Raw genomic sequence first — 8,812 nt, 5'->3', positions numbered from 1 at the left:
GGGGTGGGTGGGGAGGCCAGGGGGGAACCAATCATGCTGGCTTCACTCTGTGGACAACCATCAGCGCTGGGTGCAGTAAGTGGGCATGTCATCTTCAACATCTGGATGCTGGCTTTTTAAAATAAATGTAATATTCGGATCTTTTCTTTTTGCATAGATCAGATAACTCCCTGCATTTCTTCCCAACCTCTTCCAGAGAAACCATTCCATGGAACAAATTATAAAAGAAAAACTGAAACTGACAATTAAAAAAAATCTGACTATGTGTATGCAGTATTCCATATGCATGGAGCATCCTCCCTAACCTCTCCAAAGGACTTGGGTGGGGTTCCTCTTCTTATATCTCTTTTTTTGAAACTAAGTGTTTGCTCTGTAATTTTGCCTTATTGTTTCTTGTTGTTTTATAATCACTTTTCTTTCCATTAACATTGTGTATATGCTTGGTTTTATACATCATTACATCTATGCAGGTAAATTTTTCCAGGCTTGTCTGTATTCTTGAAGTAATTTTCTATTACATTGATTTACCACAGTTTGTTTATCCATACCCCAATTGATGGATATCTGCTTTATTTCCTGTTCTTTGCTTCTATATTTTGGTACATATGGGATTTTTCCCCCCTTTAATCAGTGACCTCCTTAGAGCCTATGCTCTCTGCCTAGGAGGGGAATCCCTGGTTCAAACAGTATGAATGTTTTAGCCTCCAAGGTCTAAATTTCAATTGCCATTGAAAAAAAAAAAAACAAAGAGGGACCCTATGCATCTCAGATCTAAGTTCCTTGTATCTTTCTGTAAAGGTCTGAGGAAATAGCAGCTCCTGGATCCTAAATATATCACTACTATTATTATATTATATCTTGTTTATTTAACATTAAAACCCAATCTGAATAGTACCCCTAGGACCCTGCTTCAGAAAGAAAGTAAATTCATGAGAACAAGGAGGAACCATCTGTGGAAACATTGATGGGCTCAAGGGGACCTAACAGTGCTTCTTAAAACTCTTCCAGCCTCAATTTGTCAATAATGTTTGTTATGCCCTGGCCATGATGCTTAAGTCTGATGAAATAAATGTATTGTTACCCTAGTCAACTTTCTAACAAATTTAAGTATCTGGATTCCAAATCCAACTCTCCTTGCCTATAATGTGGTCAGTGAGGGCAGACAAAGGAAAGAAATAGGCTTTCCTTACTGCAAATATCTGGATGGATGTCAAGTATGGCTGGGTTGATTATGGTCATGACCCAAATGCCAACAAAGCAGGACAACAAGAAAGAGAAGGAAACAAGAGGAAGCAATGGAGCTAAAGGGTGGGCCAGTTACTAGTATACATTAACCTATAATCTGGTTTGGCCATTTTGATTTCCACCACGAAAAGTATGAAAGAGTTTGGACTAACCTCACCATAACTTCCCAGTTTACTATTGGGTAGGTGAAGATCTGTGAAAAGAAGATGGTAGTGAAATAGGGATCCAGCCCAAGCACCACCATGGTGCCCATACTCCTTTGCCAATCCCATTCTACTCTGCACTTCAGAGACCAGTTAAAGCCATGCAAGTATGAACTGGGCCAACCACTGACACACTCTTGGCACCTCAAAGCCATCACCAGTACTATCTAAGTGGGTTAAATGCAAAGTGATGATCTTCAGGAAGAGAATGGGAAAAAAGGGGGGGGGGGTAGATAAAAACACCTAGATAGCCCATCCTAGCATAGACCCAAAACATTCTACCTTTATAGACTTTTCTTTAGCCTACCATATCTTCGCTGCCCATCTACATCCATAAAATTCAGATCATGATACTAAATGGTTTTTGTTTTTCATTTTTGTTTCTCCAGTACTTTGGAGAGTACCTGGCACATAGTAGGGAATAGCTATCAATTGTGTTGATTGATTTTTTGAAAAATTATTCTGAAAGACCTCAGCCACAGACCTTGTGAGGCCCACTCCCTCCAGCAGCTGTTGACACTGCTAATAAAAAGGGAAAGTTACCTCCCTCCTATTTTTTCTGTCCTTTTTGAAAATAAAATTCTATATACTAACCCCCTTTGAAATAGTCAGACCCATATTTCCCCTCTATTTTCTACTTCTTGCAGTTCTTGTAAGGTCTTGCTACAACTAGCTCAATAAGCTCTCACAAATCTTCATTGAAATAAACAGTCTCATTCATATCCACAGATCTTTTGAGAAAATGCCCCATTAACTATCTCTCTCATATAGCTTCCCTGTGCCCTCCAACCCAAGCCTAGTGAGTGTATTTGATCTTAATTTGGTTGTAATTTCTTTATACCCCATTTCTTCTTCAGACCCTGACAAAAATAGGATGGATGACCAGAAGAATCAGGTGCACGGAGAACTGTTCCAACAGTCTGACCCCGGGGCAGTTGAGCCAAGACAGGGGAATATTCTGGTCCTTGACCCACAAGGATAAGAAAGGGAAAGAACTGCATTTATTAAGCATCTGTTATGTGGCAGGTACTATGCTAAGCAAAAATAATTAGCTTATTGGATCTTCACAACCCTGTGAATTTTAGGATTGAGAGGAAATTGCTGTGCCAGGGGTTTGGCACTGGTCAAAAAGGACTTTGTATTGAGAGGTAAGAGTGGGGAGTGGGGGGTGGGGGAGAGTATGAATGGTGGATGATGCAGGAGAGAAAGTCCAGATCTCCCTTAATTGTTTGTCTCTTCTGTATAACAGGGCAAAGCCCAATTCTCTTCTGGTTTATTACAACTGGACTCCACTTAGACTCAGAGATCCACATGAATTATACAAGAGAATCACTATTCAAGGAGGAAGAGTTGTTTAGCAATTTTTAGGTGTACTTTTCTGAAAACCTGGAATAAAACCTTATGTATACCCCATTAATCCTATGCCTTCCATCTCATATCCAAGCAAAGTTTGAGAGGTTTCCCTTCATGCTCCCTGAAAAGAAGAATGAAATTGCTGTTTCTGAGAGAACGGCTCTAAGTGATCCCAGGTGAACTTTTATATTAAATGAAATAAATTCATCTTCTCAGTGCATGGGTGACATTTGTGAAGGTTACTTTGTCATGCAGTTTCAAATAAAATGGCAATTTCTGAGGACCCCAGCAAGATATGGATGAGGGGAAAACATCTGCAGTCTATATTGTGACCTTTATGAAATCAATGGAAATTCCTAACTAAAACTGGTCTATCTCTTCATCTGTTATATCTGTCTACTTTTAAAAAGAGAAAAGAACATAAACACCTTGTAATTTAGTGAAAAGAGTACCAACTGGGAAGCAAGGAACATGAATTCTATTTTTTGCAACTGCGTGAACTCAAAAGTCATTTAACCCCTGGATATCAGTTGATGCACCTGTGTTTAGACAGATGTTTTCTTAAGACCCTGCAAGGTCTATGATTATATTTTGGGGCCTGTGTCTGTAGATGTAATGAAGATGATGTCACTGCAAGTCACTGATAAAAAATTTTTAAATGTCCAGATCCAAAAGTTCATTAGAATCCCCCTTACCCCCCCAAAAAAAGATTAGATTTGACACACTTCTTGGTTTAAAACAATATCAAACTTTAAAATTTATAGTCATTAATATGTTTATTAATCCCTATCATCTAAGAAAAGAGATATGGAAAGCACTCAAGCAAATCCAAAGACAATCATATATACCCTTTGCTATTCCTTTATGCCTACAATAATTGCATATAATTTTAAAAATTTCAACCAAATTGAATACAAAGCAATATTCTTAAGACACTTAAATCTATATAAAAAGTGCAAAAGTAGAAATTCTCCAAGCAACATCAAACCTTATCTTCCCTAATAGTTTCTTTGTTTCTGGTTATTTAAAAAATGTAGAAGAAGACAAAACTAAAGCATTATAGCATAAAGAGAAGTACTACTATTCAGGAGTCTAGAGATGCTAAGACATAGTAATGAAACTCCCTCTTTCCTTACTTGGTTGGATTTCAAATAAGAATAGTAGTTAACCCAAAAAGAGATTTAAGGTCCACAAAGGGTGCTTTATGCATTATCTTGTTTTATGCTTGAAATAACCCTGTGAGAATACTACAATGATTATTGTCTACTTTTAAAGCCATTAACACTTGCCACAGTCACACAGCTAAAAAAATGTCAAAGGCAAGATTGGATCCCAGATGTCCCATGACTTCAAGTCTACTGTTCTTTCTTCCACAGTACATGCATAGCTCCATAAAAATTATAGAAGCAACAATGAGGTCTTAGAGAAAAGGAAAATAAGGCTAAGTTAAATATTCCCTTCCTGGAAAGTCTCTAAGTCAAAATAATCCATAATTTCAAGGAAACTTCTTTTGTTTTTGTGGGGAGGAGACGGAGAGGAAGGACACTTATCTGTTGTTACCTATAAAGCACTCCTGTTATTTATCTGTAGAGCTCATCTATCTGTGGGTGGTGGAGATCATGATGGGATCAAGGATCCAGAGTTGGGAGGGAAATTCACTGACCATCCAATCCACCTCTCCCAATTTTACAAAGGAAAAAACAGGCCCAGGGAAGTTAAATGACTTGCCTAAAGTCATAGAAGTCATAAGCATCAAAGAAAACCACTGTGCTTTCCACTGTGTCCTATGTCTATGTGTCTCAGACAGGCACTGCAAAATTGACAATGTGTTGGATCTAGAATTGAACAGGAGGAAAAGAATCACCTGTATTACAACTCTGTGAAACCTCAAGGGGCTTTCCCCACCATAATAATGTTTGAATTCCCACAAGAATAATAGACTTTCACCCTTTTGGGACTTGGCAGTAGGACTGTGGCTCAGTCAACTCAGTCAACATTTTTATGAAATGATAGCCTAAATCAAAACCTTAGGCCCTATTTAACAAAACAGTACACTAAATTTAATAGGAATATAACAGCAAAGTCCTGATGAATGATTTTTTTATTCATTGTTAAGTCAGAATATGCTTCTAAAACCTAGAATGGAAAGGAGTTTTATTGATAATCTCATCAAAGTGAATCATTATTACAAATTAAGAAAATGGGGCCCAAAGAAATTAAATGACGTAGGTCACACAAGCTTTATGTCATGCAGATAATAAAGGTTAGAATTTGAATCAAAGTCTTTGACTCTAATTAATAAATAATAATAGCATAAATAAAAATAATAGATAACATTTAATAAAAATGTTCTGCTAGTGTTATGCCAATGTTATGGATATACTCAGATTATGATAAACATATAAGTGAAGAAATAATATAACAGTTCTGAAAAATAGTTGAAACAAGTTTTATTGAAATGTTCTAAAATTAACTATCGAAATAAATTCTGAAAAAACTAAGAATATAATTAAATTTTTTTTAAAGAAATCGTTCCAAGAAACAACTATATTATAGCCAAGTTGTTTTTAGAAGCCTATAGAAATTGTTATTCTGTTATCTGGATAAAAAGAATGGAATTTCTCTTGAAGTTTCCTTTGTAGGCTACCTACATACAGATACTCTAAATGCTCCTATTTTCTTCATTTCAATAGACTATTTCAAGAATTGTCTTCACATAGGTTCATTTCAATCTAACATTTACATTCCAGTGAGAGAAAATACAGGTACACAGAAGAATAACTACAAAGTATAGACATCATAATAAAGTACAAAAAGTAATGAAAAGTGATTTCAAGAGAGAAAAAGAGAGAGAGAGAGAAACTAACAATTGGGGGTACCGAGTTAAAATGTATGAGATGATACCAGAGCTGAGCGTTGGAGGACACTCAGGATTCCTTGAGTCGTTGATTAGGAACTTCAGTTTGAAGCAGAAGAATGATTCCCCTTGTGGAAGGGAAAGGGAAGCAGGAGAGGAACTAACATTTCTTTAGTGCCTACTATGTGCCTTGGGCAACTAGGTGGCACAGTGGATAAAGTGCCAGGCCTAGAGTCAGGAAGACTCATCTTCTCTAGTTCAAATCTGGCATCAGACACTAGTTGCGTGACCCTGCTTAAGTCACTTAACCTTTTTTGCCTCAATTTTCTCATCTGTAAAATGAATTAGAAAAGAAAATCTAGTATCTTTGTTGAAAACCCCAAATTGGGGTCATGAAGAGTCAAATACAACTGAAAAGAATGACCAACAAATGTGCCTTATCTGTGCTAAGTACTTTATAAATATTATCTTATCCCCATTATTGAACATCTTCACCTGGAGGCTGAACTAATATGGAATGTTTTAGAACAGGTTATACAAGTTGTACTAGATGACCACTGCGGTTCCCACCAACTGATTTTAACTAGATGACTTGTAAAGTCTTTTGTGTCTCTAAATCCAATAAATCTGCCCAAATTCCTCAATCCAGAATTAAGGATCCTAGTCCTAGACAATGTAATTATCTCTTCTTACTACCCACCACAAATACCAAGTAATTCTTCCCCCTTCCCCAAGTAGTGATCTATTCTCTAATTGATTTTTGTATTAAACATCAGATTAAGCCTCAGGCACACACAGAACAACATAGACAAGTCATTGAATTGCATTTCCCCATCTTTCAAATGAAGGGGTTAAATACTCTGTTCCCTAAGGTTCCTTGCAGCTAAGATGATCCTATAATTCTCTAAAAAGTCCCTGCCCTTAGAGGCAGGGAGGGATAGAGGCTACGTCTGGGTGGGAAAATAGGAAAACAAAAAAATAAAATGAGATTTATACAACTTCATAAGCTCTCATAAGTAAGAGGGATTTTAAGGAGCTAGTCTACCTAGATTTCAAATGAGCACCCAATTCTTTCACTCACCCATCTCCCCAGCTTTCTATACTTTGTTTTCTATTTTGCTCCTTGGGAAGTTTTCCTAATGTTGTTGGTCCAAACTGTCCCAGCTGGACTTGTTTTCCAAAATCTGCAAGCTCAGGGCTCTGTGACTGCCTAGGTAGAATATTATCCTGAGTCAAGGAATTTCTTCTTTCAGAACATCAAGAAAAATGCTGTAACAATCAGAAACTGTTGCTGAATTAATAGACACACTATAAAAAAAATAAAATACATCTCTATTCCCCACTCCTATCCCCCCTCCATTGTTTCTCTAACAGAATCCTGAGTACAGAAATTTGGGCAATCAATCAACAAATATTTATTAAGCAACTACTAGTGCCCTGTGTTACACTAGACTCTCAGAATATGAAGACAAAAATTAAATAGTCCTAACCTCATGGAGTTTACAGTCTAATGTAAGGAAGGAGTTGAGTAACCAAATTGCCCTTTTTAGCTTTTATATGTTGTCTTCCCCCATTACCTTATAAGCTTCTTGAAAGCAAAGACTACTTGATATAAAAATAGATAAAGAAAATTATATCAAAAGAAAGGAAAGCTTAGCAGCTAATAGAACCAGGAGATGCAAAGACAAAAATGAAGCATCCCCTGACCTTAAGGAGATTATATTCTTTTAGGAGATAACATACAGACACACACACACACACACACACACACATATATGGACAGCTAGATTCTGATTAGTGTCAATAATGAATTCCCTGAACTCATTGTATGTATTTAAGCCTGCACTATTCAAAGTTATAATTTTATAAAATATGGTCATTGGTTCTAGCCCAGTGGAAACATGCAATGCAATTTTGAATAATGCAGCCACTTCAGGGGGATTCATTATTAACACCAATTGGGATTTGTTGGTATATGCAAGCAACATGCAAAATAAACACAAGATCATTTTGGTGAAGAGGCACTGACAGTGAAGGACAACAGAAAAGATAAGATGGGAGCATGGCTGCCTCACATTTCTGGTACTCAAAGACTTCCAAAATTTCTCTCAATATTATAGCAAGTATTATAATTCATATTTTACAAAATGGTAAACTGAGATAAAGTGATTTACCTAAGGTCATACAGCTATTTAGTGTCAGATGTGGTCTCAAACTGAGGTCTTCTGGTTCTAAAGTTAGTGATTTTTCTCTAACTATACACTGGTAAATATTGATGGAGTGCCTACTGGGTGATATTGTGCAAAAGAATCCAGGGAAGTATAATATACAACCCAGACCTAAATATTACAATCTATTTGAAGGATGATATGTATGTATACATGTATATGAAAATATATATAAATATATATATTATATATTTATATAATATATAATGTATATGTTTAAATAATATAAAATAAAAATAAATAGAAAATTTTACATCTATCTCTATAGAGAGAGATAGATGTAAAATTTTATCTATATATATAGATATAAATTATATGTACATATATATATACATATATATATATATATATATAGAGAGAGAGAGAGAGAGAGAGAGAGATTGGTTTTTTTAGTGTAAAAAGATAGTTTTAAAAATGCATCTCCCTTCTTTCTTTGACAAGGCAAGCCTATCGTATGGAATATGGCACGTGCTTTTCAAACCTGGTCCATGTGCTGGTTAGATCTACTAAAATGATTTTTTTTTCTTTTTTCATTTTGAGTTTTTATTATAAAGGATGACTCACTGAGAGTAGGGGAGAAAAGAGGAATATATATAGAAACAATTATGATGTACAAGCAAAATATGTCAATTAAATTAAGCGTAACAGTGAATGCTTCCCTGTAACACTGATGGCCCTGGTCAGTTCCAGTGGCATATGAGTTTAGGCTGAGGTATTTCCCATAGAATAACAAGTCTGAACCATGACCATTTCAGAGGATCTAATCATTGATTCTTTAAAGGTTTATTACTCCTAAACTCCTACAACATGCAGAAGTTTCTGGTAAAACAACAAAAAAAGGGGGGGGCTGCAATAATGTTCTAACTGTTAAGTTATTATCATATTCCAATAATTCTATGAGAGATATTTAAGGAAAGTACTTGGAC

The sequence above is a fragment of the Gracilinanus agilis genome, chromosome 3 (assembly GCF_016433145.1).
Source record: "Gracilinanus agilis isolate LMUSP501 chromosome 3, AgileGrace, whole genome shotgun sequence".
NCBI lineage: Eukaryota > Metazoa > Chordata > Mammalia > Didelphimorphia > Didelphidae > Gracilinanus > Gracilinanus agilis.
The sequence above is the reverse complement of the archived record's forward strand: the minus strand, read 5'-3'. Positions refer to the sequence as shown.